Raw genomic sequence first — 9,044 nt, 5'->3', positions numbered from 1 at the left:
TTTCATGTCATTCTACCCACGTAGCTAGGTTAGATTAAAATTATTTTAGTCAGAGATGTATGTGTTTCTAATATAGTTACATTAAGCCTTACACTTTATTTATTCCAGTTGTACTGATAGTAAAACCTGAGGTAGGAAAGTGGTATGACACAGAACAAATTAGAGCTGAGAATCAGAAGTAGGTTTCCTCATCTGTGGTAAACCCAAGCTGCACAGCTGTTTCAAACATCAAGGCCCCAAAACACCATTTTCCAAGTACTGCTATTTTGTTGCTTGAGTTTTTTTAATTTGCCTAAGGAAATGTGCTTGTAGTGCGTGGCTTGAAATGTTACACAGTAATTGGCCTATGAAATTTTTTGGTTGCACATTTTCTTCCTCTCTGCTTCCATTTCTCATTATTTAACTGACCCTTCTTCAACAGAATAGCTGAGCATCTTCTTATGAACAATCCGAGCCACAAAATAGATTTGTATCCTACCTCTTAAAAATAGCAAGATTCTCTTCTTTCTTGAGCATACAAGAAATTTAATTTCTTTTTCAAGTTTAGGGCAATTTTATTTGGCTGCTTTGGTTCTCAGATAATTCATAATTGACTTGGAAAAATGTCAAATTTGGCTTGGATCTAATCCATATCACAAGAAGTAAAATCACAGCTGACACTCTTGTTAGCACAGTCAGCAGAGAAACCCAGAGCCTGCTTTTATAAATGTTACTCAAGCAGAACTTATATTCTGAGTAATTTATTGTTAAGAATTTTGGTAGCATGAGGACACTCATGAACTTGAGATATTACTCCCTTGAATGAGACCATGTCTGTTCCCAAAAGTACACCAGTTTAGTAAAAAAAAAAAAAGGTTTCTTAAGCAGCTTTTATTCATTGCTTATGTAGGAGTTGAGAGGGTTTTTGGTTGAAGTACAATTTCTCCTACTTAGAAATAAACATAAATTAAATATTTGAAATAATCTGCTTTCCACCTGAGTAAAAATGTTCACAGTGTTTCTTGTACTGACTTAAATAAAAGCAACCCACTTAGGTAAGCTAAGGCAGAGCCACTTCTTCACCAGAAAGGTTAATTCTGCCAGGGAAAGGATAATGCTTGGTCTTGTGTCTAATCAAGGCACTGATAAGCTCTCATTACTCTCACTTAACCTGCAGGAGAAACTGGAAAGCCAGAGCTTGTGGTGTGCCCAGCTGATAAAGGGATTGCTTTCCTTTCCCTGTCTGGTGCCTGGGTCTCCTGTGCAGTCACACAAACTCAACCCCATCAGATGCCACCAGTTGGTGCTGATGCAGTGGGCTTAAGCTCCTTATCTCCCTTCAATCCACGCTGCATGTTTCATCATTCATGTTTACTCCTTTTGAAATGTAGAATAAAGAGCCCTTTTTTCAATTATATTTCTTCTTTCCTTCCCTCTGTCAGTTTTATTGCTGTGTCCCTTAATTGCTGTCTTTCACTAAAGGTTTCCAGGTTTCACCATGCCAGTAAATAAATTATTTCCATTTATAACTCCAAATAGTCTGTTCATAGCTGTGTATATGAGCAGTGGCTAATATATTAATTCATATTCTGAAAGGGCCCCACCTTATTATTAAAACCTAATTAACATTTACTGAGCAGAAGAAAACTGTGTGGAAGAAGCAGTTCTCTCTAGCCTGTATAATACATACATGCTCATTTTTCCTTTCCTGGTTTTGTGTCCTTTACCCGTATTCGAATGGATTTGTTCTAACTCCCTTTGCTTTAGGAATGGCACATAGAGACCCCTGGTTTCCCACCTGAAGCCTGTGGCATGTGAATGAAGACATTCTCCTGAGAGCAGCGAGTATCCTAGTGGCATGGGAAGGATTCCCACAGGTCTCAGAATTCATTGTGAGCAGACACATGGAGCCATGGCCAAAGCTACATTCCTGTCTGCTCCCCAGCTGTATTCCTGCACTGCTCCTCCTGCTCTCACAGTCATGAGTTTGAGGGGGAAATTTAGTAGACCAAATTTAGCAGTTTAAAATTAAGATCTCATTTAATAGAAAGGAACCCCTTCTCTAGTGGTTCAGATCATTTGAAATGGTCTTAATTCCATTCTGGGATGTATCCCTCACTCTCTACTGTGATAGGTATTCTTTGTCTCCCCTGGCAGTGGACAGTAAACAACCTAATATCATATTCTAAACATCCCAGAGATGCAGAGATGCATCCCATGGTGTAAATGCATCAACAATCATCATGCCACCTACCATTCAGCTAGGATCTTCCCACCTGCACAGTTTGTCTGCTTGGGCCATGGCAGCTGGAAACTCAGCCTGTCTCAAATCCCACCCCTCCCTAAATCTAACCCTAATAGGACAAATTCTCTTAGCATTCAATAGGGGAACAATGCAGCTGAGTACTTGTACCTGAGTAAAATTCAATGATTTTGCATTAATCTGATGCTGTCTTTGTTGGAAGGGTCTGGACTTTCTATTTGAGAAAAGCTTTCCCAGGCTGAGCTTTGTTCTCCTGCCAGATTTTTTGTTTGTATTTCATTTTTGAGAGTGGCTTACCCAGAAGAATTGATATGTCCACAAACCCACTTTACTCTTTCACAGGCAGAATTTGTCCACATGGGTGTGAGAAAACTTAGTGTTCTCTATTCGGTTTCCAGCACTGGAACTACTTTGCCTGAATATTGTGGAGGCAGAGCCTACAGAGAACCTGCTCACTGTCCAGGGAGAACTTAGAGAAGCCTTCCAGTACCTAAGGGGTCTGCAGGAGAGCTGGAGAGGGACTTTTCCCAAGGACAGGCAGTGATTGGACATGCGGAAATGGCCTCAAACTGAAAGAGATTAGATTCAGATTAGATACTAGAAAGAAATTCTTTGCAGTGAAAGTGGTGAGGCACTGAAACAAGTTGTCCAGAGAAGTTTTGGATGTCCTGCCCCTGGGAGTGTTTAGAGTCAGGTTGAATGGGGCTTTAGCAATCTGGTTTAGTAGGTGTCCCTGCCCATGGCAGTGGGGGTTAGAACCAGATAATCTTACATGTCCTTTCCAACCCAAACCTTTCTGTGATTCTATGAAATTAAGCCCTTTATGTGAGTTTCAAAGCTGAAACTGGTATGTACAAGAGAGACCAAATATTTTTACTGAGTCAAGTCAATGCCCTCTGGAATAAGATAATTGTTACATATATTTTGATTCTAGTAGAAGAAGCTATATTAACAGAAGAATTTCTTTATTATTTTGTCATTTAAAGATATCATCATCTTGTCTTCCTTCAGATTGGAGGGCACAACCCATATGACTGCAAACAACAGATGAAAAGTTCATTCTTGCTTTTCAGTGACACTGATCATTGAGTTGTCATAAATCTGTGAAGTGCAGCTCTAATTTATGAACTTGGACCTTCTGTTTCTGCGGCACAATTATTTAGTTATTAATTTACATAGAAAAAAGAAAAAAAATAATAAAAGCACTTGCAGCTGAATTTTGTCATTCAAAGGTCTAACCCCAAGAGTGATTCTCTTTGTAACTGTTTAGAAATTAACTAACTACTTGGCTATTTTTAAGATGCAAGAGTAAAGAATGTTTTTAGCTTAAAATATTTTGTCTGATTTTTTTTTTTTCTAAAATAATATTGAGCCAAATGTTACAGGCAGGTTTTTTTAAATTATTGATTATACTACTGTAATGTAGTGAAAGGGTTCTGTTTGAATAGATACTTACACAAAGAAGTATTTCCCATGCTGTATCTAGATAACTCATAGCCACCTCAGGCCAGGACCATCAGTCTGCATGTGACAGTGCTGGCCAACAGGTGTACCCCATCTCTGGGGGACTTGGAACAGGTATTACCCAGGCTTCTCTTGCAAACTGCTGCTTTAATTTGCAAGCTTAAACACCCTTCTGCTAATAAAGCCTTTGTACAACAAGAGCAGAAAGACACTCTCTCACAGAAACATGGCAATACCCCAGTGCCCTACAAACAAAAGTTCAGTATGAAGCATTGTGAAGTCAACCAACAGCTATTTTAAAATTACACTTTTTTTTTCTTTTCCTAAGTGGATGTTTACAATAACAGTTTACATATTTCCTTGAAGGCTTAAATTTTAATATCAAACTTAGTTCAAGAAAATGGTATCAAATGGATTCCAGGGAGTGGGTTAAGGTACTGAGGCAGAAGGAAATAAGGAACTTGGGAAAATTCTGGGCAAACCGATTAAAACAAGGATTCATTTTCCATACGTTGTAAGGTATGAACCAAACTGGTCATCTAGATTTCCTGTGTATGGAAAGAATACCCAGAGAGCAATTCATCACAATTAACTTAGGTGTTTATCTTAGACTGAGACAAAATAAACGTGCTCTGAAGGTATCCTTTCTCTCCACTAACTACAGGGGAACCGAAACGTGAGGTTTAAATAAGACATATAGGTTTTATGTCTTTATATTTTAGCAAAGTGAGGTGAGATATACAGCTTGCAAAGTAAAAATGGGAGCAACATCAACAGCTGAGAAATAAAAGGAAACCACGATGGGCCTTTGAGGTAATAGGAAAAATGTGGAAGAAGGAAAATAACATATTTAGGTAATCAAGGAAGGGTCACACAAAAGAATTTGAAGAGGAAGACAAAATGGTTTCACAGCAACCAGGTGAATCTGACTGGGCTGTCATGCAGTATAAAAGAAAATAGAGAAAGTGATTAGGGAGAAGGTTTGCAATAATCGCTGCAAGAGTTACTCAATGCAGGGATACAAGAGTCTCCTGTGTGGGCACAAAAGAATTGCCAATCTTTGGGATATTGTGAAAATACAAAGGGTATTCAACCGCAGCATCTTCAAAAGATGAGGAAGGCACTGAAGGTGAAAATGGGTTGCATTTTTAGTGTAGTGGAGATAAAAAATATGATATGCCAAATTGAGTGAGAAAAGATTTTTTTTTTTTTTTTCGTCTTTGATCCAGACTTAAACCTCACAAAGAGAAAAAGTCTATTTCATGTTAATATGGATTTTTTCTGGTTGCCTATTGGGGCATTGAGATACTAGAGATAAAAAAAAACATTTACATGGAAAATCTCAAATCGAAGACTATAAAATGGAATCTATTTCATTGAAAAAATAAGTAAAATTTACGTGATTAAATAAAGAAATCTGCTCCTTGGTTGTGCATTGTACCACCTAGTCATAAAAATCTGACTACACATTTAATAGTCTCAGTCTGTAATATAACAATAAACATTACATAATCCAGACTAAGAAAGAGCAGATTATTTGATTCAACCAAATCAGAATAATGAACTGATAAATATCAAGTGACTACAAAATGGCTTCCAAGGCTGGCTCATTTGGACATTTTGGGAAATTGTATTATAAAAGCCTCTGGTGATCATCAATAACCTGTGTTATCTGAAATCAATCACAGGGCAACTGAAGGCACTTTTAGAGAAAATCACTGCTTTGTGACGCATATTTAACTAAAATATTTTTATATTTTCCTTGCCTATCTTCCCAGCTCAAAATCTGAGCTGTACTTCTTTCTGTTTTTCTAGGAATTCATCTAGGACTTCTATTTTTCTCTGTGATGTTTTGAATGCATTTTAAGCATAAATGTTATGAATCATTCCCTGTCAACTTTTGATTTACCAAACATTTGGCCAAGTCAATGAACACATTAAGCTCACTCCATAATACCAGATGGCTTTATGGGCTTGTGTCCTCTCCTGGGCAAATCCTGCTGTCATCTCTGAGCATCTGCACGGAGCCACAAGGGATGTGTGCACTTTTCATTCATTCAGCTGGGTCACTCATCATTAATATTCGGAGGAGGAAAGGAGGTGTCAGACAAGAGAATTGGTTCTGGCTTCTGTTAGCACATTGACGTGTCAATCATCCACCCTAGAGGCTGCCAGGCCCAATTTAGAACAAAAGTAACTGCTGGGCTGAGCACAGCACAAAAGGAGACGAGATTTCTTTGTGTTAACCAGTCCCCACACAGCGTGGAAACGTAATTAGAGTCTTCCTCACAACCAGCAACACACGAAAGCCAGTCGCTAGCAGGACATACTTTGAGATAAAATCTCTGACCCCAATCATGCTATGAGTGATTCTGCTGCAGTCATAGGGTGTTCTCAAACTGAAATTGTATTTAAAGTGCCTCTCTCAGGAAAGTGGTCCGACCCAGCATGGTGTTAACTGGAATATGTTAAATTCCCTGCAATTCTTACATGACAGCTTTGATCACTCATAAAAGGTACTGTTGTTTTCTAGATTAATACAGTCACCTTTAAAAGACAAAACAAGAGAAACAAATTAATCCTCAAGCCGTTTGATCTCAGTGCAAGTCCCCAGCAGCTGCATGTGCAATAGCCTCCTAGTGCTCCCTACTGGAGTCCATCCAGAATGCCTCCTGCTTCCACAGGCAGCTTTGAGGGAGAAGGTGGGTATGACAGCAAAACCTACATGGGCTGAGCTGTTTGGACTAGGGAACAGGAATTCCTGCTCCATGAGCCCTTCAGCCTTTTCTTCCAAAATTTTGATCTTTTTTTTGCAACCTTGAGATAGACAAAACAAATGTAAGCAGCAGGAACGAGAGTGTTTGCTTTCACAGCTCATACCTGTGTGTACCATCAAGGGGCAAAAGTTTCATTTTGCTCTGGTAGGTGGATGGGCTAACATAGGACAGCTTTCAAGTGACTGCCTTTATAACAGCAGATTCAAACCCCTCAGACACTGGCATCTGAATGCCAAAGTTAGTTTCTTCTGTGGCCTAAGTTGGACCAACATCCAGGCTGCAAATATTCTGAGGAAGGTTAAATATGTATTGTATTGGTCAGCTCTACCTCTGTGGGTAAAATCTCCGCCCACCCATTGATATTTAGAGAAACATTTTCTCAGGACAAGTCACATGTACACCAGTAAATCTCTGTCAGAATCAATAGACATACCTTTCTATGCCACCTGAAGAACTGTTTTCTTTAGTTTCAATATAAGGTTGTAAAATATGTAGTCTTTTCCCTTATGCTTGCAGCCATCTGCTGTTTGCTACACGTGACACAAGCAATCCACCCTGAACTTCTGCCTTGGTCTAAATGTGGGAAGTCTTTCACCTCCAGCATTTCTCATAACAGATAGCCATTGTTTCATATACTTATTTCTTCAGGAAAACAAATGGGGAAAAAATTATTTCAGTGTCTTTAATTCTTTTATCTCCTGCAGCCCCACTGACTATATCTGACTGCATCATGAAAGATGCATTCTAACTGTGGCCTGGTTTATGGCCAGCTATATTTAACCCAAAGTATGAACCCCACACCTCTATTTCAGACCCTGTAAAACAAACACATAGCATCAGCAGCCAAAGGTTGGAGCTAAACTGCAGAAGTAGCAAACAGTGACAGCGGGAAACAATAAACCACTTCTCCTTTAGCTCTCATAGCTATATATTACTAATGCTGTTTACTGATAAATGTGTTTGGAAGGCTGCAACTCACAAGCAGGTGAGAAAGAAACCTGACCTCCCTACTTATGTAGCCATCCTGGGTACAAGGAATGAAATATCACAAAATATTTGTCTTTGGCTCTTGCTTAGACTGGTACTTTATCTGTACAGATACTTTGATATTCAAGTACCTACATTGAATAAATTACATACAATACAATACAATACAATACATTATTGTGTGACTGATTACACTAACTATTCTGCATCTCAATAATATGGTACCATGCCCACAGAAAAGAAGAGTAAAAAGACTGATTTGATGAACTTTTAGGAGGGCATTTTGATCATCAGACCATTTCCCTTTTATAGGCTAAGAGATTTAATAGGCAGCACAGTGGCACTTTTACATGCCTTAATAAATGCTACTATTATGTAAATTATATTATTCCTACCATTAATATCGCCTTCAAATAACATATTCTTGCCTATTTCATGTAGTGTTGTAGTTTACTGAAAGGATATGGCACACAAACTCTGGCCAAAATATCAGCATCAGTGAAGCATATGTCATGGCTAAAGAAAGAGATGCAGAGGAATTTTCGTGCTCTCTCACAAATGGCCAAGTCACTGTGAGTGAGTCCAGCATCCCTTCTGAAGCTGTCTCCTCTAAATGATGCAAGGGACCAAGGAACTAATGTCCACACCTTTTTTTTTAAAGGTGTATCTTCAGCAAAATGCTGATCCTTCAATACTTAAGACAAAAATATTTTGCAGGGAAAATATGTGTATCTTAGGTCAACCTTAAGCCAAATTTCCCCAGCACCTGTCACAACGTGAAGAAAGGAGGCTAATTCAGTTCTGAATAAATGCCATCACTGATGATGTAAACATTTGTATGGCAAGTAACTCAGGGTGCAGTTAAGCCAATACATGTCAAAACGATGTTACCTACACGCACGCTTAGGTAGCACGTCAGAGAGGAAGAGCACATCAGTGCTAGCCCATCAGAAAAGACAGGAGCTCTGTTTGCTCAGCAGAGTTTTGCTGTGTTCATTTGTCCTCTTCTGTTCCTCTTCTCTATAACTGAGATGAATGTATTTTTTCCACACATTAGGGAGATGTATGAGGTCCTCAGGAACAATATGAATAGCATTGGTATAAATACCTTCTTTTCATTGGAATTGTTTTCCCACAAGGAAAGTTGCTGTTTCAGGATAAAAACGCTCCAATTTTTAACATGCTGACAGCATTTTGATTAGTAACATTGTATTTTCTTCACCTTGTTTCCATCAGCATGATTTTTACATAAGACACAACTGGTCCCTCTGTAATTCATCTCCATACCCAGCATTTCCACACACAACTTTATGGATTCAGAGATAGATAGTTTGAGAAGGCCGTCTGCTTTCATTTGCATCATTCTCCGTGTTCTGATCTGAGGTTAAGTTTAGCAGCTGCCTAATACACAGTCCCAAGACTGAATTATCTCTGTTACTTGTGAGGACAAGAACTCTTCTCATTATGAAACATTCTATCTGTTGCAGGAGAAGATATATACAAAATGGAGGGAAGAGCCAGCACTATTGTTCACTCACAGTTTTAGGGAGTTTCTTTCACATTTAAAAAAACTG

Source organism: Cyanistes caeruleus, chromosome 2 (assembly GCF_971803275.1).
Source record: "Cyanistes caeruleus chromosome 2, bCyaCae1.hap1.1, whole genome shotgun sequence".
NCBI classification, from domain to species: Eukaryota; Metazoa; Chordata; class Aves; order Passeriformes; family Paridae; genus Cyanistes; species Cyanistes caeruleus.
Note: the sequence above shows the minus strand (reverse complement) of the source record.